The following is a 24,107-nucleotide window of genomic DNA, read 5'->3' as shown; positions in this document are numbered from 1 at the left end:
ACACAGGCAGTAAAAAAAGCCAACTTGAGCCTAGCTCTACTGGACCCTGAAGGTCAGGTCTGGACTTTCTCTACTTGTCTCCTCCTCACACACCTTGGATGGGATAGGAGGAGGCCTGGAGCTGAGGGTGAGTCTTCCCTGGGACTCAGTTTCCTCACTCACTAAAAGGGGGATGATAAAATTGCTTATCTCATAAAATCATCCACTGAACAAACCCCTTGAAACCTATGTGCTGGAGATGTGATAAAATCACCACAAATAACAGCCATTCCTCTTGTCTTTATTTGTTCTTAGGCTCACACGTGCTGTAGGACCTGTGTGCCCCTCTACTAGCCCAGTGCCTTCTGGCCTAACTTTGGAAAGAGGTGAGGCCTGCACTGCCTTCATCCTGGGGAGACGGGACTTCACCAACTCCCGCTCCAGCCCTGACTGGGGCAGAAGCAGGTAGTAACAGGTGAGGAGTGTGGAGCAGAGAGAGGGAGAAAGTGACTCATCAACCACAACAAAGCCCATCTTCCCAAAAGTAAACAGTGGCGAGGGAGTGAATGCAGGAGGGTGCCCTTGAGGGCGTGCAAGCCGAGGGGAAGCGTTCAGATGGGCCTGGCTTGGTGGCAATGCCCTGCCTGCTTGGTGAGGCTGGAGGCGGCCCCTCTGAAGGCAGGAAATGTGCATATCACCACAGGCAACCTGGGGTCGGGGCAGAGGCGCCCCTCCCTTGGGAAGCTTCTGTCATGTTCTTCCCTTTTCACCACTGGGGGTTAAGGGTCCAGCGCTTGGGAGAATCCCACGATTGAGCAGTCTGCTCTTCAAGGGCTCGACGGTTGACTCCTGGGGTGGCTGAGGCCCAGAGAGGGCAATCGCTTAGCTCAGGTTGCACAGCACAGCGAGGATTTTTATTTTTTTCCCGGCACCCAGCTGCTCGTCTTGGTCCCGCTGAGGCTTGGCCTGGCTTTAAAAAGCCAAGAGGGGCGAGGGAAGCCCAGGCCCGCCGATCTCCTGGGGAGCTGGAGTCTGGGAAGGGGTGCGGCGCCTAGAGTATTTGCTTCTTTCTCCTGCCAGGGAGGCTGGATATAGGGTTTGGGCATCTTCCAGAACAAGCCGAACTAGTGACAAGTGAAGACGAACTGGCTTCTCAGGCAGTCTCCCCAGCCCCAAACTTTTCCTCCCAGGAGGAGGGTGGGTGGGCGGGAGGAGGGAGGAAGTGGGCCAGGGAAGATGGGGCCAGCCATTCACTCCCCGCCCGGGAGCCTCGGCTCTGGAATGCCAATCCGGACGCGGCTTGGGTGAGTGTGTCTTTAAATCCGAGCCCCCCGCCCCCTCGGCGGCTGGGGCCGGGGCTCGGGCTGGCCCGGCGGCGGCGGGCGCGGTGATTGGCGGCCCGGCCGGGTCCGCCCCTCAGCGTGGGGGTCGCGGGGCGCGGGGAGCGAGCAGCGTGCTGGGGCTGAGGCGCGCAGCTCCCTTCGCCGTCGAGCGAGGGGTCCCGCTCTCTTGGCTTCGCCTGGTCGCACCCGACCTGCCCGCCTCCGGAGTCGCCTCTGCCCACGGATGGGCTGGGAGAGTTGGGAGGAGCGAGGCGGAGCCCGCGCTGGACGCGCCTTGCTGCTGCTGGACACGGCGCCCGCAGTTCGGGCGCAAAGCGTTGGCCGCAGGAGCGCGGATGCCCCCCGGAGCCGGGGGCTGGCAGGTACTGACGGGTCTGGACGCGGGGCTGGCGAGAGGACGGCTAATCCTGGAATCCTCTGGGCACTCCCAGCCCGGGGCTGCTCCGACCACCCATTCCCCGTTCCCCAGAGTGCACGCCTCCCTGGGCTCTGCTGAGAGGAGAGGTCCTGGGCCCCTACCCAAACCCGCGCGGGATTGGTGCCTGAGAGAGAAGCGGAACCTCACATGTTCAACAGTGAGGTGTTTTTGAGTCGTTCTGTCTGGCTCTGGGCTACCCACTCCCTCGAGTAGGTTTTCTTCGGACCAGGGTAGATGTGGGCTAGCGACACCTCCACTCTTTATGGCCAGGCCTTGGGGCAAGGCCCGTGAGCCGGGCTTTCTGTGCAGCTAGAGGGAGGGAAGCTCTCTCCTGATCCGCACATGGGATCCCCGGGCTCGTCTTTAGGGGCTTGAGGCCATGGAATCGGGAAGTCTGGAGGTCCCAGTGGGTGCAACCTTTGCTGCTGGGTCCCACCTGGTTCTCTCCCTCTGGAGGCCTGGTGCTCCCGGGGGAGCCCCCTTTTCATCTTTAGAGGTTTTTCCTGAGGGGACAAATGGCCTGTCCGAAAGCAGAGTGCACTGTGTGGAAGACTGCTTCCCTCGAGTCTTCAAAGTGGCTAATGGTTGGAACATATTCTTCACTCTTGGGGAGTTAGAAATGGAAGAAGAGCTTCCTGACTTCTGGAAGCTTCCCAGTTTCTCCACTCTCTTGACCAGAGTTCCAGGCACTGACTCCTTGACTTCCTTCAGAGCATCCTGGACCCAGTGACTGAGAGCACTTCTTAAATGCCAGGCACTGGGCTCTGCCAGGGAGGATGGGAGTGGTGGGAAGAGTTGGGGGTTCTGCCCTCAGGTGGCTCAGCCCCATGGGGGAAGGCAAGACATAAGCACAGAGAAAGTTTGCTAATACAGGGTTTTGATACCAGCCCCAGACTAATGATAATAGTGGAAATAGCAAGAGGCTACACATGATTAATTGCTAAATGAATGACTGCGGGCTGCAGTCGCTAGGGGAGCTGGGATCCAATTCTCATTCAATCATGCGAACAGTTTTAAAATGTTCTGCCTCCATACCCATCCTTTCTTACTACCCTGCTAGTCCTTAGGACCTCCCGCCATCTCCACAGCAGGACTGTGCGCCAGCCCCACTCCCAGGTATTTTTTTTTTCCCCTGTGCTGGTGGATTTCTGGAAACACATTTGGTTTCTGGGATCAGGCTGACCACAGGACTCTCCCAGCCTCCCTGGGGCTCCTGAGGTTTGGGGTCTAGATCCAGCCTTACAGGAGGAAGTCCTTACTTCCTTTCTGAAGAGCCTCTGTCGCTGGGGGCTGGGGATGAGCTTGGGAGTCTGGAGGCTCTGAGCCAGACACTATTTCCTGTGAGTGCAGTGTCGCTTCGCTGGCCATCAGGGGTATTGTAGGGGGGTGGCCCTGGTGGAGCTGGCTTGAGGTGAGTCGTACCTGTGGCATCACTAACCTCAGCTCTGAGGTTCTGCTGTTTCTAGGGCTCTGCCCCCTCCCCCATCATCCTTGGCAGGTTTCTGTTTTTCTTGAACGTATTGCGGAGGTGGCAGTGTGCTAGTGCCCACGGCCTTGGGCTTGCTGTTCTGGGAGTGGGAGTTGCTAAGTTCACCCTTTAATCCTTGGTGGGCTAAAGGGTGAACTCAGCAAGTGAGCACTTGGGTGAACACACTCACCGACCTCCAAACAGGTGGCATATACAAGGTCACGCAGGTACAGGTGGGGAATGCTGTCGTGGGCAGAGATGTGTTTGCATGTGCTCACATTTGTAGCTGTGTGGGCAGGGACAGTGAGGAACTGGATACACATGTGCATGAAGGCAGACACAGGAAGACAAATGGAGGTGGGCAAACAATTCAGGGCACAGACACGAGCAGGAACAGACAGTGTGAACACAAGTGTGCACCATGCACGGGCTGCAGATATTGTGCAGATAGATCTATGCCATCATGGAGATTTGGCTGACAGATGTGGACAGACATATGGGTGGGCTTATAGTTGCACAGACGTGGACGTGAGCTGACATTCACAGATACAAGACAAGGAGCCACATGGAAGTGGCTTAAATCCCTGGGCAGACGTGGAGTTGGCTGTGGGCACCTGGGACACAGAACTTATAGCTGCTAAGTCACCCAGCAGCAGAGGCCAGGACACAATCAGAGGTGGGTACCAAGATGTAGTCTGAAGCACGTGCTGCTCAGTTATCTCTGTGACTCTTTGTGGCAACAGTGCCTGGAAGTTGACCTTTTGGGGAGGGTGGTGGTGCAGGTGCTCTGTGATGTGGCTTCATTTCTAGACTCCTGCTTTGGGGTTTGAATACCTCAAAGGTCTCAGTATCCTCTGTTTTACCCTGAGAGTAATTTGGCTTCTCTATTTCCTAAGTTATAGGGCTGAGCACAAACTTTAAGCATGAGCAGGGGTCCTTGAACTTTGAGGCTCATCTTCCCTGGGTCTCCAGAACTTCCTGAAGTGAGGCTGTGTGGCTGGGTTAGGGGAGGAACCTGGCTGGGGACTCTCCTTCTGAGGTTTTGTGGTGGGGAAGGGACAATCCCTGGGGGAGAGAAAAAGTAGACATGCAATTGAATCTTTGGTGAGAACTTTGCTCTCTGGTATGGATTGCCCCTCCCCCAAACCTGAGCTTGGACAGAGAAGGCCCCCTGCCCCACTTTCTGGCTATGGCCTGACCTAGTAATTGGAAGATACAGCTGGACACTAACTCACTGTGTGACCTGGGCAAGTTACTTAATATCTTAACTAACTCATCTTTAAAGTGAAACTCCTCATCTTTAAAATGGGGCCAGTGAATGTGAAATAATCAGTGGAAAGCATTTGGCCCAGGGTCTGGCAATGGAGCTTTGGTGACCAGCCTTCCCCTGTGGCCAGGACTTTCCAGATACAGCCAGTGCCTGGCTCTGGGAAGGCTAGCAGGCCAGGCACCTCTGCTTTGAAAGCTAGAGGGCTTGGTCCTCACCTTCTGCCCACCAGTCCATTCTTAGCCCTATGGGGCCGCCACATGCCTGCAGGCAGGGTGTATGAAGCTTGGACCTGCTGCCTGCTGGGCCACTGGGAGGGGAGCCAGTGGTTTGCTAAGAATAGCCCCAAATTATGGCTCTGCCTCCCAGTGGGCAGCCGTGCACCTCCCTAGTCCAGGCCAAGGGTCTTGCAGATGGGCTTTTTATGTTTCCTATAACTGACGCTCTGCACAGAGATGAGCCTGGGAGCAGCAGACCAGATCTAGGGGGAGGCCCTGCTGTTCTTCCTGGGTCTTTGGCTGGGACCTGGGGAAAGAGAAGGCTCGGGGAGCAGCAGCTTTAAAATCTCTCAGTTCCTTTTCCACTCAGAGCTTATCCTGACAGCTGACCATCTTCCTACCCCTCAGTAGACCTGTTGTGATTAAGAATACCGGGTCCAGAACCAGACCACTAAGGTCTGAATTTCGGCTTCCTCCTTCACTAGCTGTGTGACACAAGGCAACTCACCTAACCTCTCTGTGCCTGACTTCCTTGTGTAACAGGATTAATAATAGTAACTCCCTTATAAGAATGTCATAAGGATGAAAGGAGGTAGCACATGGAGAGCCCTTGAGGTGGTGTATAGCTCATAGTAAATGGTCATTAGGTGCTGCTATTACTGTCGTTATGAGATCTCAGCAGAGAGAGAGACCTGTGAGGCCACAGAGGCCAGGTTGTTTGCACAGTGCCTCATGATGGGAAAGCACCAGGATGGCTTCTTGATTTGGTTCCTGGCCTTTCCTGGTCCTGGGTTCAGTATGAGGTGCAGGGGACCAAAAGTGAGTGAGACTACAGAGAGGCACATGTATACCTTATACCACACCCCCACTGGTACCTTCCCAGGGGCTGTGCCAGTTGGAGTTGGTGGGAGGGAATGCCTTGCCTGGGAACAGGGTGGTACTTCAAGTGGACTTCAAAGGATGGCCAAGAGTTTACAAGGATGAGAAAGTCTTCCCAAGCAGAGTAAGCAGCCTGTGCAGAGATATGACAGCTTGGCATGTTTAGGGAACATGACCAGATCCACAGATCTGGGGACAGAACCCACCCTCAGCATTCCTGTCAGGAATGGGACCTGCTATCCCTCCCACACTGGGCTCAGAGGCAACTCTGGCGTCCCTGTTAGGACAGAAGCTGGATGCCCTCCCCTGGAATTCCAGCCTCTCACTTTGCTTTAACGAATTGCATTTGCTGTGCCCCATTCTCCAGAGGACCTCCCACCGGGACCCTGCCCTTGTATGAATGTCTGCCAGCCCTCCCTGAGCACTTCATTTTTGAACTGGGGCTCCGGACTGCTCCTACCCCAATATCAACATGCCTATTTTTGCTCTTAACTGAGATGCCAATAGGTTAATAGGTCCCCCTCCTCAGGAATGAACTGAAGCCTTTGAAACCTTTCCTAAGGAGTGAAAGTCTAATAGTGAAATTCCTGGACCTTGGAAGGTGTTTGAGTTCCTGAAACTGACTGTGGACTTGCTTTAGCTCTGTAGCTCTGGAGCTGGGACATTCTGATGAGAGAGGGACACGGGGCATCTGGGGTTACCTCCATGCCCACGGCAAGCAGTAGGGAGCATCTGGGAACTGGGTGTGCCGCTGCTGACCCTGCGGGCTCCCAGGGAGCAGGGCTTTTGGAAATTCCAGGAGGAGGGAGGGTGTGGTGCTGGGATGGCTGTGGGTCTACGACTGGGCTTCCTGCCCTCACCCATGAGAAATGTTCCCACTGCCAAGAGACTGGGTCAGGGGCATGTAGCGGGGAGAGAGGTGGGTGCCCTCAGATGACCTTGGACTTTGCCAGCCTCTGCATCCTGCTGAGCCCCAGGCCCGGCCTATCGGCAGGCAGTATGACCTCTGTCCAGGCCCTCCCAGAGTGGACGACAGGGACACTGGGCAGTTTTTGAAGATTCTGTTTAGAGAGCACTAAGGGGAACTTCTCCTCCCCTTTTCTTTTCCTTTTTCTGAAACTGCAGACCTCATGAAGGAGTTAACCCCTCTCTTGCTGTCCACAAAGTGGCTGATGGACGTGTCCACTTTGACTGTTGCCCTGTAGTTACTGAGTCCTCCTCCTGGGTTTCTGAGGTTGGTGCTGACCCCTCAGCTCCCCAGGGCCCTGGTTGGCAGGGCCTAGAAGACCTCATCCAGCCTGGATCTGATGGAACCCCTCCCCACTCCACCCTTGTTTTAGCCTTAAGTCTGACCATCTTCTTAGTGGTGCTCACTCCCTGCCCCCATGGCAGCCCTGTCTGCTGAATGGAGGTCTCGGACTTCGGGAGTCTCCTGCAGTCTGCCCTTCTGGCTCACTCCAAGGCCTTTGGGAAAGCTCTGGTTTCCAAATGCCCCAGAGCAAAGGGCCCAATGCCTTCCCTGGAGATGGAGCCCCAGAGTTCCAGAGCCTTCCAGGGAAGTACAGAGCAGGTCTGCCTCCTTTACTGGGCTCTGAACCAGGCCTGGGGCATAGGTGGATAAGCCCAGGACTAGCAGTTGACTGCTTCCTCTGAGCCCAGTTTTCTCATCTGGAAAATAGGCGTGATACTTTTTTCCCTATCTACTGAAAAAAAATTTTTTTAATTGAAGTGAAATTCACTTGATGTAAAATTAACCATTTTGAAGTGCACAGCTCAGTGGCATGGAGTACATTCACAATGTTGTGGGACCATCACTTCTATCAAGTTCCAAAACATTTTCATCATCCTAAAGGAAAACCTCTTACTCATTAAACCACTTCTTCCATTCCTTCTTCTACCTTATTTTTGAAAAGGAAAGTTTTATTGAGGTCTGCAGACCATAAAATTCACCCAGCCTACGTGTGCAGTTGGATGAGTGTTGGTAAATGTCACAGACATGCAGCCCCCACCCCAGCCGAGTCTGAGAACACGTCCATCACCCAGAAGGTTCCTGGGGCTCCATTGTAGTCGGCAGCCACCCCCATGCCTGGGCCCCTCGTCTCTTGTCAACTCTAATTTTGCTTTTTTTCCTAGATTTTCACATAAATGGCCTCATGTAGATACTAGGTATCTTTTATTTCTGCCTTCTTTACTCAACATGGTGTTCTGGAGTCTTATCCACGCTGTTACATGTTTCACTGCTGGGTAGTGTGTGCGGGGACCACAGCTTGCTCACTGAGTTCTCAGTTGATCGATGCCTACCCTGCTTTTGAAAATGTTTTCAGTTTTTAAAAAATTAAGTAATTATTTTTATGAAAGATTGAAGTAGTAGCTTCAAAGAGAGAGAAAAATATAAAAACCCCTTTACCCTCCTTACTTTCTCTCTTTGCCCAACGTATCCCTGGCAGCAGTTTGCTGAGTATCCCAGTCTTCTTTTCTGTGCCTCTGTGTGAATGTGTGTAGTTTTCATTTGGGAGTACAGTTGGAATTGCACTTGGTCCATGGCTCTGGGGCTGCTTCGTCATTTAGTCCTCGGTCTTGGGGATGTTCATGGCACAGCTGTCCAAGTTTCGTGCCTTCCCTGGGAGTCACTCCTGAGCTGAGGACCAGAGGTGAGGGCCTGTGCCATGCAAACAGGTGTCCACTCCCTCTTTTCTCCCCTCCGCTTTGGGCTGGGGCTCAGTGAGGCTTTGGGGAGACAGAATGATGACTTCCTGGAGGTGATCAGTTTCTTGCAGGTTTCAGGAGGAGGGATGCATTGGGACAAAAGGGATCAGTCTGTCCTGAGGCAGATGAGTTGGTTGCTGGGTGTCTGGGTGGACGTGCACTCCTGCTTGCTTCACCACTGCCTCCCACCTAGCAGCTGCCAGCAGGGGCTTCCTCTTCCTGTCTCTGTGAAGTGCTGCTGGAAGGAACAGGCCCCAAGGAGAGGAAGATTTGCTGGGTCAACAGAGATGGCTCCTTGGGGATTCCCTTCTTGTTGTGGAGTTCCCCCTTGCCAAGGCAGACTCTTTTAAGCAGAGTGCTTGGAGTCTCACCAGTAGGGACCCTGTCCTGTATGGCAGGCTGTGTCGATGTGGCGGGGAAGGTGCAGATGTCTGCTGCCTCCCAAAGCGGGGGCTGCCTCTGCTCAGATTTGCATGCTCCTGGCTCTACCCCAACTCCAGCCAATTGGGTCACCGAGGTTCTGAATCTACATTGTCATGCTTTTTTCCTTGACACTGCCATTGATGTATAGATGAATCACATTCCCTGCATACTTACTGACAGTGGTTGTTTTCATTCTTTTTAAGTTTTTCCTAATTTAATAATTCAAAATAGTACCCTAATACTGTTGTATGAAGTGGATTCCAAGAGATAGGAATCCTATGTTGTAGTGTTCCAGGGTAGCCACCTGCTCACCGGGGGTGGGCTGGTCTTGTGACTTAGGGTTTCCTCTTAGTCTCTGTCTCCTGAGCCCTTGGGGACAGTTTGGGGAGGGAGAGTGGAGTGTGCCTTCGTGGGGAACCATGAATAGGTGGGTTTGCTGATTTCCATGTGATTTCTCCAGCTTAATACTGCCTAAACCTGGGCAATATGTCAGTCCTCCCTTTTAAAAATAGCTTGATTGAGATTTAACTCACATACTGTACAATTTCGCCATTTAAACTGTGCAATTCATCATTTAGGGTATTCACAGAGTTGTATGTCTGTCACCACAGTCTAATTTTACATTTTCGTCAACCCAGAAGAATACCCTGTACTCATCAGTTGTCACTCCCCACCCCGCAAATCTACTTTCTGTCTCTATAGATTTGCTTGTTCTAGACATTTCGTGTAAATGGAGTTTGTGGGTTTTTTGTGGACTCCTTTTTTAAGGGAGAAAAAAAAGCCTCACTTATTAAATGTTCTTATTCGAATAGTTTAAAGGTATAAATATAAAACTAGGTATAAGTGCCTTAGACGTACATAGTTTTTACATAACTATAAAGCAAACATGAAATAAAACCAGAATAAAACTAATAAAACCAGAAAGCTGACCCATTTCAAAAGAACAGTATTGATTTAATGGGAAGGATGTAAATTGGAATGAAATCACCAGTGCTGGACTGACACCAGAGAGCTGGGCCCCTCCTGTTTCCCCTACCTCTGTCCCTTGTACCTACTCTGCAGAGTGGCATTAATAGTTAATAATAATTAATAATTATAATTAATTAACTTTATTAAAGCTGGGCTGACTGGCTGATTTGGGGATAATTCTGATGACAGTTGTCCCGTGGCAGCATCCTGGGGTGGAGGGATTGGTTTCAGGATCCCCGTGGATACCAAAGTCACAGATGCTCAAGCCCCTTATGTGAAGGGAGCTGTATTTGCATGTAACCTGTGCACATCCTCCCGTATACTTTACATCATTTCTGGATTACTTATGATATTTAATATAATGTAAATGTTATGTAAATAGTTGTAAATACGATGTAAAGACTATGTAAATAGTTGCCAGCACACAGCAAATTCAAGTTTTGCTTTTTGGAACTTTTGGAATTTTTTTTTTCCCAAATATTTTTATTTTGAGGTTGGTTGAATCCAAGAATGCAGAACCCCAAAATATGGGGGGACCATCTGTACTCAAATTGAGCCCAAACTGCCAATGAGTGATCTCCAAATGTCTGTTTTAATAGTGCATCGCATGATAACCTGGAAAGCTGGCTCATTTAAATGAAGATAAGGGTGGAATGATGGTGTTTTGGAAATCTGCATATAGTGGCTCTTAAACCCACCTCTTGTGGGAATCAAGAATCTGGCACAGAGATGGGCTTTATTCAGTTCACACAGACGCTCTCAACATGAACCGATCCTGCCTGCTAAGAGCCTGGGCCTTGGAATTGGGCACATCCAGGCTGCCGTGGGCTATGGAATGGCTCAGTTCTCCACCCCACCCCCCCTCCTCTTATTTGAACTACAACCTTTGTACTGTGTGCAACAATGTCATGTGGCCTTCAGAAAGAAGGAACTGGATTTCGAACCCAGGAGCAGGCTTGAGCCCCAAATTGCATGACAGTGTTTGCTTATGAGATGTTTATTTGGATGACTCAGATCATACTCTTCGTTACTTTTTTTTATTGAGGTGAAATTAATGTAACATAAAATTAACTTTTCTATAGTGTGCAGTTCAGTGGTATTTAGTACACTTACACAGTTTTGCAACCATCACTTCTACCTAATTCCAAAACATTTTTATTTTGTTGTAATAAGAACACTTAACTTGGAAAACTACCCTCTTAATGAATTTTAAAGTGTTTAACGTATTATTTTTGACTATAAAGACAGTGATGTACAGCGGCTCTCCAGCATTCATTCATCTTGCTTAACTGAAACATTATGCCTGTTGATTAGTAGCTCCCTGTTTTTCCCTCCCTTCATCCCCTGGCAACCAACATTCCACTCTGAGGCTATGAATTTGACTATTTTAGATACCTCATTTAAGTTGAATCACAGTATTTGTCTTTCTGTGACTGGCTTATTTCACTTGGCATAATATCCTTAAGGTTCATCCATATTGTAGCATATCCTTCTTTTTAAAGGCTAGATAATATTCCATTGGGTATCTACCACATTTTCTTTATCCATTCATCTGTCAGTGGACCTTGGGTTGCTTCCACCTCTTGGCTGTTGTGTATAGTGCTGTAGAGAAAATGAATATGCTAATATCTCTTTTGAGATCTGGATACAATTCTTTCGGATAAATACCCAGAAGTGGGATTGCTGGATCATCTGCCAATTCTGTTTTCAATTTTTAGGAACCTCTATGCTGTTTTCCATAGTGGCTGCACCGAATTGCATTCCCAACAGCATGCAAGGGTTACAATTTCTCCACGTCCTTGTCAACACTCGTCTTTGTTTTTTAATAATAGCCATCCTGACACGTGTGAGGTGATATCCCATTGTGCTTTTGACCTGCATTTCCTTGATGATTAGTTATGTTCAGCCTCCAAAACGTTTTCATCAACCTAAAAGGAAACCCTGTATCTATAAAGCAGTCCCTCTGATTCCCCCCTCCCGCCCCCGTCCCTGGTAACACTAATCTGCATCTGTCTCTATGGATTTACCTGTTTTGGATATTTCATATAAATGGAACTATACAATATGTGACTTTTTGAGTCTGGCTTCTTTTACTTGGCGTAATTAATCAAAGTTCACCTACACGGTAGTGTGTATCAATGCTTCATTCTTTTTTATAGCTGAATAATAATCCATTGTATGAATAGACCACATTTTACTTATCTGTTCATTATTTGATGGACATTTAAATTGTTCCTACCTTTTGGCTGCTGTGACTGGAACATTCTTGTCAGAGTATTTATTCGGATACCTGTTTTCAGTTCTCTTGGGTATATACCTAGGGCTGAAATTGCTGGGTCATTTGTTTAACTTTTTGGGTTTGATATTAGGTAGTAGTGATGGTTGCACAACATTGTGAATGTGTTAAATGCCACTGAATTGTATACTTTACCAGGGTGAATTTTATGATAATGTGAATTAAATCCCAGTGGGCATGGGGGAAGAGCTCACGGATCCGAAGCAGACATCCTTGGAGTCTGGACTGAGTCATGTTCTCAGCTCTGGACAACACAGACTCCTGGATCACCTCTTGGAATCCTGCCGACTTCCTGGGTGGTGGGGTCACTGGGCTTCTGCCCTATGGTCCCAGTTTGGGATGGCAGGTGGGAGCTGCCTACCTTGCTGCCTTCATTCATTCTGGCCCTTTCTGGTTTCTAAATGAGAGGTGCTCACTGCAGAACTCAGTTCCCTCATCTTCCCCATCTGTGACGTAGGCCCCTGAGCAGCTAGCCGTGGCTGTGGCTCGGGCTCTGTGGGCAGTGAGGCCAGCAGGGGGTCAGACGTGCTTTCCCTGGGACCCACTTTCCCCTCTCCGGCTTTCACATTGCTTTCATGAGGAACCCACACAGGACCAGCTCCTCCTTCTGGTCCGGGTCTCCAGGGCTTGCTGCTTCCTTCTGAGATTGCAACAGGGGTGGAGACCATGGCCCTCCTGTCTGCTCAACCATCCCTGCACATTGCTCCCCTCTTTGTCTGTCCCATTTCAGTGAGTGGCAGGGGGTGGGAGTATGGCTCGGTTGGTAGGGTGCATGCTGGGCATGCACGAGGTACTTGGTTCGGTTCCCAGTTTGAAAAAGAAAAAAAAAAAAGAGAGAGAGAAACCATCTCAGTGAGTGGCAACCCCCTCCCTTTAGTTGTTTAGGCCAAACCTGAAGTCGGCCGTGTTTCCGCTGTTTCTCTCACACCTCAGAAGCATGTCAGCAGGTCCTTTTAGCTTCAGAATGTGGCCAGGATGAGCCACGCTGCTGGCCCAGGCCTCCAGTGTCACTGGCACTATTGCAGTGGATTCTCAACAGGCTATTGGCTTCTGCCCCTGGCCCCTGACGGACTCCTCTAACACAGCAGCCAGGGTGACCTTGTTAGAATGTAAAAGTCAGATCAGGGCACTTCTCTGCCCCAGGCCCCCCAGGGGTTCCTCATTTACCCACAGTGAAGGCCAGTATCTTACTGTACCTCCAGGACACCTCCATCTAGTACCCACCCCCTCACTTACCTTGTTCCAGCCAAACTGGCCACCTCACAGCTCCTGTGACCCACTGGGAACATCCCCCCTCAAGGCATTTACTTGGCTGATCCCTCGACCAGGGATGATTTTCCTTCCAGAGCCACATAGCTTGCCCTGTCACTTCCTTCAGGTCTTTACTTAAATATGAAGCCTCGCTGGGATACCCTAAAATTTCATGCCTCATCTCTATAACTCTTTTCTTTCTTTCTTATCTTCACTTATCACCTCCTGATATACCATATATTTTACTAATTTATATAGTTTATTTCCAGCTAGCATGTGCGAGGCAGGGATTTTTATTCTGTATTGTTAGCTCCTAGAACAATGCATGCACATATCAGGTGCCCCAGAAATGTTGATGGAATGGCTGCATCAGGAGGGAGTGAATTGGCCCACTTTATTGATGAGGAACTGAGTCTCAGAAAGGTTCGCTTGGACATAGTCTCTGGACTTCCAGCCCAGTGCTTGTTTTCTAAGCCATAGTTTTCACCTCCTCCCTATAGCCCTGTTTCCAGGGGCAGTCATGCTAAACCTTGTGGGTTTGGGGCTTCCAAGCTCCCCTTAGGAGGGTCTCCTTGTTAAACATGGTAGTTATGGAGTTGGCAGTCTCATCCAGGCATTCATGCAGGTGAGGTAGCTAGCGCCTGCCCCATTTGTGGAGTGTTCACTCTGTGTTAGGTGCTGGGCTCAGCAGGTTAGGTGGGTTTATTTCTTAGTTAAACCTCACAGCATCCTGAGGAGGAGGAGCTGTCATTTACCCCATGCTGTGGACTTGGTGTGAGAGCTTTTGCATGGAAGTGGAGAGTCTTCCTGTGGGCAGGAATAGAAAGGATCGATAACTTCTTGAGCCAGTGCAGACGTGGGGAAACTGGCCCTCTTAAGCAATTCTGGCCACTGTATGAAGTGCTGCAACCTTCTGGAAAAGTCACATGGCAGTTATCTACGATAGTTTTTAAAACGCACATGCCTTTTCATCTAAGCAGTCCAAATTTGGTAGCCTTTCCTGAAGAGGTAAAACTATCAGACATAAGGCTTTGTGTACTGGGATTTGTGGCTGCGCCCCAGAGACCACACTGTCTCCATTCAGTCCTGCGTTCTTCCCACGACGGGGCCCTGGTACGGGCTGTGTGCTCTGCCCATGGTTTTTCACGTGGCCCAGACCTTCCTGTGTTTAGATAATCAGCGCAGGCCTTCTGTGACTATCATATCTAAAATATAGATGGTCCCCAACTTATGATGGCTCAATGTAATGATTTTTCGACTTTGTGATGGTGTGAAAACCATACACATTCAGTAGAGACCGTACTTTGAGTTTTGAATTTGGATCTTTTCCTGGGCTAGTGATATGCGGTGCAATCCTCTCTGGTGATGCTGGGCATCTCCGTCAGCCACACGATCACGAGGGTGAACAACCGATATGCTTACAACCATTCTGCAGCCAGATCACCTTTTGTTTTTCATTTTTAGTAGAGTGTTTAATAAATTGAACATGAGAGATTCAACACTGTGTTATAAAATTGGCTTTGTGTTAGATGATTTTGCCCAACTGTAGGCTGATGTAAGTGTTCTGAGCATGTTTAAGGTGGGTTAGGTTAAGCTATGATGTTTGATAGGTTAGGTGTATTAAATGCATTTTTGACTTGTGACATTTTCAACTTATGATGGGTTTGTTAGGATATAATCACATCATAAGTTGAAGATCTGTAGGTCCTTTTCCTACCTTCCTCTTTTTCTGTCTCAGCATCTCAGCCCTTGGAGCTCACCAATGTGTATAATGTGTCACTATTATATTTCTTTGTTAACTCCCTTTTCTCCCTCTCTTTTTCTCTCTTGTGGGAATGTCTGCTCTGAGGTTCCTATCTGGTTGATGCTGTCAATACTTAGTAGCTGTTTGTTGAGTGAATAGTGATACAATGAAATGACACGCTGCCATTAAACAGTTATATGTAATTAACTGGGAGGGGTGGTTGTGTTGTTTCACTGAGGAAAAAAGCTTGCTGTAGAAGAAGTTTAAGAGGTGGGTTTGGAGGCAGATAGGAAAGGTATAAACTTTCTTTATACATCCTTGTTTGACTTGTGACAGTTAAGTACAAATTTTGTAATAAAAAAAGTCTGGTCAACAGCAACAAAAGAAATCACAAAAGAAAAAAATCATTTTTGGTCAGAGGGAGCATCAGGACTTGACCCTGGCCCTTCTGACTCCCAGCTGGTACCCTGACCCACCACCCAACACCTTCCAGAGCCTTTCCACATACAGCTTCTCAGTGTCACCTACTGCAGTCCTCAGAGGAAGACAGAAACATGAGTTACTAGCTGTTTGTATTGTGTTTTGTAAATGGGATATACTGTTCAGACAGTAAACCAGGGTGTGGCTTGATGAACTCTTACAGGTGTACCACCTGTCTAACTCATACCCACAGGGGCAGTCATGCTAGACCTTGTGGGTTTGGGGCTTCCAAGTTCCCCATTCTTGCCTGGCTTTTAGTGGACACAGACACCTCTCTAGGGTGCATATGCAGGGGTGCTTGCTGGAGGATGGGACAGAATCCTCATTTTACTAGGAAGGAAGCTAAGGAGGCTTCAGAAGTTCTGCAAGGGAAGTGACTTGCCCAAGGTCACCTGGTGACTCATGGCGGAGCTCAGCCTCTCTACCCGACCCCCTAGGCCTTTTCACACCTGGTCTTACCCACTTTGCACCCCGAGCTGTGGCCTGCTTCTTCTCACCCCAGCTCTGTGGAGAGGGAGGGCAGACCCTGCCTCGTACTGGAAGGAGCCTGGCCGAGCAGCTCAGTCTGGGGCTGGCTTCCGCCTGGCTCTGGTGGCCTCCACTCGCAGCCCTCCTGGGCCCTTGAGGCAGCTCGGTGTCTCTTTCCTCAGCTCCCTCTTCACAATTCTGTGGTACCAGCTCCCTGGGCAGCGGTGCCTTTATACTGTATAGCACAGGGAAATATATACAAGATCTTGTGGTAGGTCACAGTGAAAAAATATGTGACAGTGAATATATATATGTTCATGTATAACTGAAAAATTGTGCTCTACACTGGAATTTGACACAGCATTATAGAATGACTATAACTCAATAAAAGTTAAAAAAAATAAAATTTACCCTTTTAACAATTTTTAAGTGTGCAATTCAGTGACATTGTCTGTTCTCATTGTTGTGCAACGCTCACCACCATCCAGCTCCAGAACTTTTTAATCTTCTCAGACAGAAACTCTGCTTGTTAAATACCAGCTCCCCATCACCCTCGGCTCTCGGTTAACCCCTCTTCTACTTTTTATCTCTGAATTTGACTCCTCTAGGTGCCTCATATAAGAGAAATCATTGTAATTGTCCTTTTGTGTCTGGCTTATTTAAACACTTAGCATAAGGTCTTCAGGGTTCATCCATGTTGTAGCATGTGTCAGAATTTCTTTCCTTTGGAGGCTGTAATTATTCTTTTGAGCACATTTTAAGGGCACTTCAGATCTTTAGGATTGAGTGAGGGGATCAACTTGACAGTGGGAGTGGGAAATAAATAACATTTATTCACATTTACTAGGTGCCAGCCCTTCCCCTATGTTGTCTCATGTAATCCTCACCACATCCTTGTGAAGTAGGAACCAATATTATCCTCATTTTATAGATAAGGGAACTAGGCTCAGAGAAGTTCAGTAACTTGGCAAGGTCACACAGCAGGTCATTAGTCAGCCAGGATTGGACACTGGGTTTGCCTGACTGCACAGCCCAGGCTCTGGTCCGAGTCTCCACTGCAACTCAGGGTAGCACCCAGCCCAGGCTTAGAGTCATTTCCTCAAATCCTCCTCATCAGCTGATGGGAACTGAATGTGAAGCCAGTGGGCACCAGCTGGCACTGAGGAGGCAATGGTAGCGGCCCCTGCTTCCTGGCTGAGGTCCCCCTTCCTGGGCCCGGGCTTCTGTTGAAAACCCCTTTGTGAAGCCGCCTCCCTGGGCCGGGCAACGGTCTGCAGCACAGGCTGGCAGGGCTGCCAACAGCAGGATGTCACTCTTGGCAGAACTTTCCCTGAACAAATAGCTACTAGGAACTTCAGGATTGAGAGGATAGATAAACAGGAAGAGGGAGAAACTTAAACATATTTTGCTTCCCCTCCTGTGCCCTGGCGTTTTCTCCCTGCCCTTCCCTTGGCCACTGGAGGTTTGAGGAGGTGGAGCCCTTCACCTGTCAGAAACTACTCTGAGGCCCTGGGAGCCATGGCTGGTGAGTTTTAGAATTTAGGACTTCAGGTTTTGTTTGGCCTGATGGGCTGGGATAAGCCTGGGTGCGGGAGCCAGACAGGTCCTGGGTTGAATCTTGGCTCTGCTGTATCTTTGCCATGTGATCTAAGATGATTCACTCAGCCTCTGTGTGGGTCAGAATGGAGAAATAATGTAGTGAATATTTGATGAACATTGGCTCTGGGTGCTCAAGTGGGCATATACAAGGATTATTATCTCAGTGAATCCTCACCCAGAAGTGGGCAGGGTATTGTCTTCATTGGCCAACTGTTGAAGCACAGAGAGGTTAAGTGTTTCCGTCAGGGTCACACAGCTGGTGGTAGTGGAGCTCGGGCTCGGACCAAGGCAGTGGTGTACTCAGCGCCCTGCTGTTTTATCAGTTTGGTGTCTGGTACAGACCTTGACACACTAGAATATTGGTACTATGAATTCCTTTCCGTTCTCTTTTATAGAGAAACCAAGTTTAGTTGTGGGGATGGGGTGGTGGGATAAGGCCTGATGAGCTCTGGGCCCCAGCAGTCCCAGAGCAATCTTGAGCCCTTGCTGAGGTGGCTCTCTACATGTTGCCTCCTCCATGCAGCTATCTTAGGTTGACACAGCATTGTCAAAATTCTCTTACTGCCCTGGCTTGGGCAGCACATCCACCCAACAGAGCAACATCCTAACTCCCTGGCATGGTCTTCAAGGCACTTGGGGTTCAGACCAGCCCTGCCCCATCCTGTACTCTGGCCTCACAAGTACCTTCACACTTCCTAGGAGGCTCTGCTCAGGGCCAAGCATCTCTCTCTCCATGCTGTTCCCTCTGTGCAGAATGACTTTCTTGTCTGTCAAATGTTGCTCATCATTCAAGGGCCAGCTCAGTGGCTGCCTCTTCCAGGAAGCCTTCCTGGAGTTCCCAACCCTGAGTTAACATCTCCCTCCTCTGTGTAGCTCAGTGTAATAGAAAAGGTCCTGGAGTCTCTGTCCTGTTGTCCGCCTCTCTGAGCCTCAGTTTCCTCAACTGTGGATGGGGGATCATAGGAGAGGGAGAGGAGAAAGCCTGGATTCTCATGCCCTGGACTGTGTGGAGTTGGCCCCCTCAGGGTTAACTCCCTGCCATGCCAGGGGCGGAAGCGAGGAGGACAGAGTGTGAAATGAAGTCACTTCCCTGCCGGGGGTCTGCCATGTGCCTGGCCTTCCGCAATAAATCCTGTTTCCTCCTTGGCTGCCATGTGCCCGCCCACTCCTGGCTCCCATGACCCTGAAGGTCACCAGCAGGTGGGGCTCCTGATGGAATGTTGGCCTGTCATTCATCCGGCGAGGTCACTTCCTGTCTGGATAAGCTGGCCACCTTTCCTGCCACAGCCTTCCATGTGGAAGTTTCATGGGAGTTATGGGTGTGGGGTTCAAGGGAGGTTACCCGAGGTCAAGTCCAGTGCCCAGCCTACGCCTTTTATTCTGGGGGCACGGAGGCCAAAGGGAGGGCAGGGAACTTCCCAAGGTCAGGCCTCCGGACCACATTCCAATTGTGGGGACTCTGAGGGTGTCTCCCGGGGTCTCTCAGGCCTGCCAGGTAAGGTGAGAATGTCACTCAGACTCTCTGGGCCTCCGTTTCTTCTTCTGTTGAAACTGGGGGAGCCTGCATGTCAGATCTGCCCTGAGAGCTGACCTGGTCCGGCTGGGACATCCTTGACTACTTTTAACCCTCACTTCACTGCAGGACCCCGAGCTCATGGAGGCTCAGGAACTCGTCTGGGTCTCTGGTAGGGGACGGTGCTGGGAGAGTACCTGGGTCTTTCTGACTCTATCCTGGTTTCTTCCACAGGAAGATGGTTAGCTTTTCCTCAGAGGCAACTCAGGAACATCCTCACTCCTCTGATCTTTTCCTGGGGGGTCAGGGTCTCCTTGGGCTGTGACGTCAATACAGAACCATGGTTCCTGGTATTAGCGGCCATAATGCATGGTTCTCTCCCCCACCCCTTTCTGCTATAAGTAGTATATATTCATATAGGAAAATCAGAGAAAATAAACCTTTGCAGGGAGATTAGAAAGATCATCTGTGACCCCACCTACCAGTGATAACTGCAGTTTACCATTAATGTTTGAGGTTTATCCTTTCACACATTTTTCGTAGGGTGTGTGTGTGTGTGTGTGAGTGAGTGAGAGAGAGTGCATGTGTTTGTATTCAGGAGCCCTCTCTCCTTTTTAATGGAACAAAGCTCTAAAATACTCTTTAGTGTCTTTTTAAAAAAAAAAAAACCTAAACACAGTATTTTCCTATGTTAGTAAATAAACTGCTCCTTCTTTCTTTTGAAACTTTTAAGTTGACGTTTAACACATCACAAGTATACAGCTCGACAGCTGTACACAGTGAGCACAGCCTTCGGAGCCTCCCCCAGGTTAAGGAACAGAATTCTTCCAGGAGGGACCCTGTAGCCCCTCACTACCCCCTCCTTCCTGCTCCAGACGTGACTTTTTGCCTGACTTCCAACACCTGATTTTGAGTTTTAGATAAATGGAACCATATACTATTTGCTTATGTTGGCTTCTTTTACTCCACGTTCTGTTGGAGGCGGTCCCCTGAGGCCCTGTCCATTTTAATGCCTCCATGATGAGTCCATGGTACGTTTGACTTTGACCACTGTTGATGTGAAAGATGTTTCCAGTCTTCAACTTATGTAAACAAATCTATACCGAACGCCTTTGTGGCCATGTCTTTGATTATTTCCTTTGACTTGACTGAAGATCACTGGATCAAAGAGTTGTACATTTTTAAGGTATTTTAGAATTATTGCCAGATTCTCCTCCAGGGAGCTGCGCCAATTTACACCCTGCCAGGTGCTTAGCAGGGAGCGGATCCCCGGCACCTACTCCGACACTGGGTGTTCTCATCTTGCTGTACCTGTGATACTGTGAAGGGCAACATGTGCCAGCTCCTTGTTCCTAGTTGATAAGTTACAAGGTAGAGTGACCATCTTTTCTTACATTTATTGGCCGTATGTTGGGTTTTTGGTATTGTTTTGGTACTTTTTACTCCTAAGACACACTTGTTTTCTTTTTTGGAAAAAAAAATCCTGTATATTGAGCATGATAAATAATAAAAATGTGTTGAAAATACTTGTATCCAATTTCTCATTTACCTTTTGATTTTAATTTTGTGGTTTTTCTGCGTGGCTTAAAAGCTGATCATTTTTTACTGTAGTCTGAGCTATCGTTATTTAACTGTATGACTCCTCTAACATTTTGCATAGGAAGTTCTTTTCTGCCCCAAGGTTATAGAATATTTACTTACGCTCTCTTCTTTCACCTCTCTGGTGCCCTTTGTAGCATGTCATTGTTTATCCTTCCTACCTCCTTTGGAAGCATGATGTTAGGTGAGGGAAGGTTTAGAGGTTAACAGGATGCACTTGGAAGCTTTTAGCCACCTGTGTAGTCTTAAGCAAGTTATCCAGACTCTCTGTGCCTCAGTGTCTGTACCTGCAAAATGGGTATAATGCTAGAACCCAATCACCAAAAGCTTACAGTGGGGGTTAAATCACAACTATTTACAATATTCTTTCCTTTACACTCTTAAAAACTGAAGGCACCAAGGAGCTTTTGTTTATCTGGGTGATATACATAAATTCAAATTTACCACATTAGAAATTAAAAAGTATATTTAATAACATTTCTATATTCATTTAAAAATAACAATAGCAAACCCACTGTATGTTAACATAAATAAAATATTTTTTTCTGAAAAGTAAGTATGTTTTCCAAAAAAAAAATGTAGTGGAAAGAGTGGCATTGTTTTGCCTTTTTGCAAATCTCTTTAGTGTCTGGTTTAATACAAGACAGCTGGATTCTCATATCTGCTCCTGCATTCAATCTGTTGTGATATGTTGTTTCAATTGAAGTATATGAAGAGAAAAATGGCACTGGGATGCCATTGAAGGCCAGTCCCATCCCCAGCCTGTGGGCCTCATGGGGATGATATCCATGGTGGGATGTGGCCAGGGGTTAAGGAAGGTATCCTAGTGCAGGAGGTGGTATTGAGCTAGACAGAGGGAGCGAGAGGGGCCACAAGGTGTAGAATGACAGAGCGTGAGGCTGGTGTGTGGCCTGCAAACGTCACCTGCCGCTCAGCAGAAGAAATACTGGTGTCTCTTCAATCACAGGAAGAAATCTGACTAGATCGAATCAATTGAGAGATGGCTCAGCCTTGTTCTTTATGGGGTATTTTAATGACTTTAATGTAAGGCACAATTTCTGCCTTACATAGACTGTAAAACATCCCACTCTAAACCCCCTGGCCTGGTAAGATGCACCTCTACTTTATTATTATTACTTTTAATTGTTTGAAAAGACCTGTTGAGTTGTTGTCTGTTCCAGGAATGGTAAGGGGTTCCCTTTGGCTGGAGTTTAGAGCACTAAGGTGGGATTTGGGGAGCAGTAGGTTGAAGAGGGAGGCTGGGCCTGCTTGGGGAAAGTCATGGATTGCCAAGTGGTTCCTTGAGTCTAACTGAAGTCTTTCATGCTGAAATCTGTCTCCTCTGCTTGGTGTGCTTCATTCCCTGGAGGAAGAGAGCTCTTCCTGGTCAGGATCTTCTCTGGCCCTGGGTGGACATGCTCACTGAAGCAGATGAACAGGTAGGTGCAGGGAGAGGGGTAGGAGACCCCTGGTCCTGACCCTGCTGTCTGCTGTCTCTGTGACTGTGGGCAGGTCTCTGGCTTACTCTGGCCCTTAGTTTCCTCTTCTATAAAATGAGAGGTATAGACTAGGATCTCAAAGGTGGCTATGAATCTAACTGTAAGATACTTCTTGGTGCCCAAGGGGGATTTGGACCTTGTACTGTTTTTGTGTGTTGGGTGTTGGGGGATGATTCCCTGGGTGGGTGGTGAGCTGGTTTGAGCCCTTGCATTGGGTACAGACCTGAAAATGTCATCCCTCTTCCCTCTCCAACCTCCTGCCCCAGCTCTCCCCTTGGCCCCATGGTAGGGGAACCCTGGAGCGCGGTGACTTCCTCTGTGTTTGTTCAGCAGCTGAAGCAGATGTTTCCTGCAGCTGGCCACTCAGCCTCCTGCCCTATTTTTAGCTCCATTGTTACCCTCCCCAGGGCATCTGGCTGCTGAGGGGTGTGTGTGAGAGGCTGTAGCCCTGAAGGGACACTCTTCCCTGGGTCTCTTGTTCTCTGCTTTCTGCCAGGTCCCTGGGTTAGGCTTCCCAGTGTCTACTGGGAAAGTGAGGGTGGGTTCAGGAGAAATGGGAGAGTGTTGAGTGGATGATGCAGGAGAAAGAGCCCAGGCTGCGGAACCAGAGGAGTGGCTCTCCTGTTATGTGATGTAGTGAGAGCTCTCTGTGAGCCTCAGTTTTTCCATCTGCTAAATGGCACGATAGCCCATCCTTCTGCTTTTCTAATGGGGTTGTTCTAAGGCTGAAATGAGATAGTGGATGTGAAATTCGTTTAGCAAATGATGTTCGGAAACTACAACTGTTGTGCGTCCAACCTTGTGGGACCCTGGAGGAGAATGAGATCCAGACTGGGGAGATGAGGCATGTACTTACCTGACATCAGGCCAGTGGGCTTGAGGCCAGGGTCCTGTGGGGCACAGGCTGTGTGCTGGAAGGCTGGAGAGGAAAGGGACATTTCCACTGGACATTGATAGGTGAGGTGAAGGGATGAGGGTGGGGATGGCGTTCCCAGTTGTAGGACCAAGGAGGGCAGAGGCATGGGGCAAGGAAGGGCTGGAGTGTGCTCGGCAGTCCAAGCAGTAAAGGGCCTTGAGCATCTCTGGCCGGCAGCTCTGGAGCTGCTGCTCTCTAGGAGGGACCCCATGGTGGGTCTGGAGGCAGGAGGCTCTGCAACCCCCTTACTGAGCTGGCGGCAAACACAGTTGCCCTGCTTCTGCCTTTTATACATTGGACTTTCATGAAAGGTTGATTTTTTTATTAAGATTGATTTGCTAAAATGGTTGAAAACTACCCATCATGTTCAGCCCCTTCACATTCCAGGTAGAAATCAAGTGTGGCCCAGAGAGGGCTCTGTTGAATTTGAGGCCTCTCAGAGACCCTGTGCTGGAGGGGAACATCTTGGGGCTTCTCCTGCTCCAGGCCATACAGCAGCTGGGACCTGGCTTTGCCTGGAATGTTGAGGGTGTGGAGGGTAAACAACGGAGGTGAGGGTAGGAACCAGGGGTCTTGCAGGTCAGGCAAGGGAGTTCAGACTGTAGGCCACAGGGTGGGAGAGATGGAGACAAACCCCAGAATTGGGTCATGGTTCTTTTCAGCTCCTTAAAATGGTATTTCGGGTCCCTGCAGTGTTGCTGAAGGTCTGATGTGGGGTTCAAGCATAAGCTCCCGCTGGCCCTCTGGGGCCCAGTCCCTGGAAGCAGCCAGGACAGTGTCAGCAGGGGGCTCGGAGACTCTGGGTTTCTGCTGACCTTGAGATGCCCAAATGCCCAGTTACTTGGAGTGGCATCACTGAGCAGGTGAGCGTGTCCAGGTACTTGTAACCCCGCCCTCCCCTGGGCCCTCACTGCAGTACTCTACCCTCCCCATCCTCCCAGGCCGAGGTGGACAGGAGCTTCAGGCTCTTTCAGGCACAGGGTGAATGCCCTTCCCAGAGTTGACTGGCGCCTTCCCTGGGCATTTGCTACACTCGCCTCCTGTTCCTTCCTGGAGGAACCTCCAGGTAGGG

General features: G+C 49.3%; 1 protein-coding gene across 5 annotated transcripts in view; it reads left to right on the top strand.

Moving 5' to 3' along the window:
- Positions 1–311: 311 nt before the first annotated feature.
- Positions 312–24,107, top strand: part of PALD1 (phosphatase domain containing paladin 1) — an 80,756-nt gene continuing 56,960 nt past the window's right edge. Inside the window, exon 1 of one of the 5 annotated variants that reach the window (XM_032470201.1) lies at positions 312–454. The gene's annotated coding sequence lies outside the window, so the exon portion shown is untranslated. Of the gene's footprint in view, positions 455–1,399; positions 1,685–17,292; positions 17,435–22,038; positions 22,060–24,107 lie in introns of those variants that run through there. The other 4 variants (XM_032470203.1, XM_032470198.1, XM_032470200.1 and 1 more) reach the window with 4 other exon arrangements.

This window comes from Camelus ferus, chromosome 29 (assembly GCF_009834535.1).
Source record: "Camelus ferus isolate YT-003-E chromosome 29, BCGSAC_Cfer_1.0, whole genome shotgun sequence".
Taxonomy (NCBI): domain Eukaryota; kingdom Metazoa; phylum Chordata; class Mammalia; order Artiodactyla; family Camelidae; genus Camelus; species Camelus ferus.
This window is presented reverse-complemented; position numbering and strand designations above follow the sequence as displayed.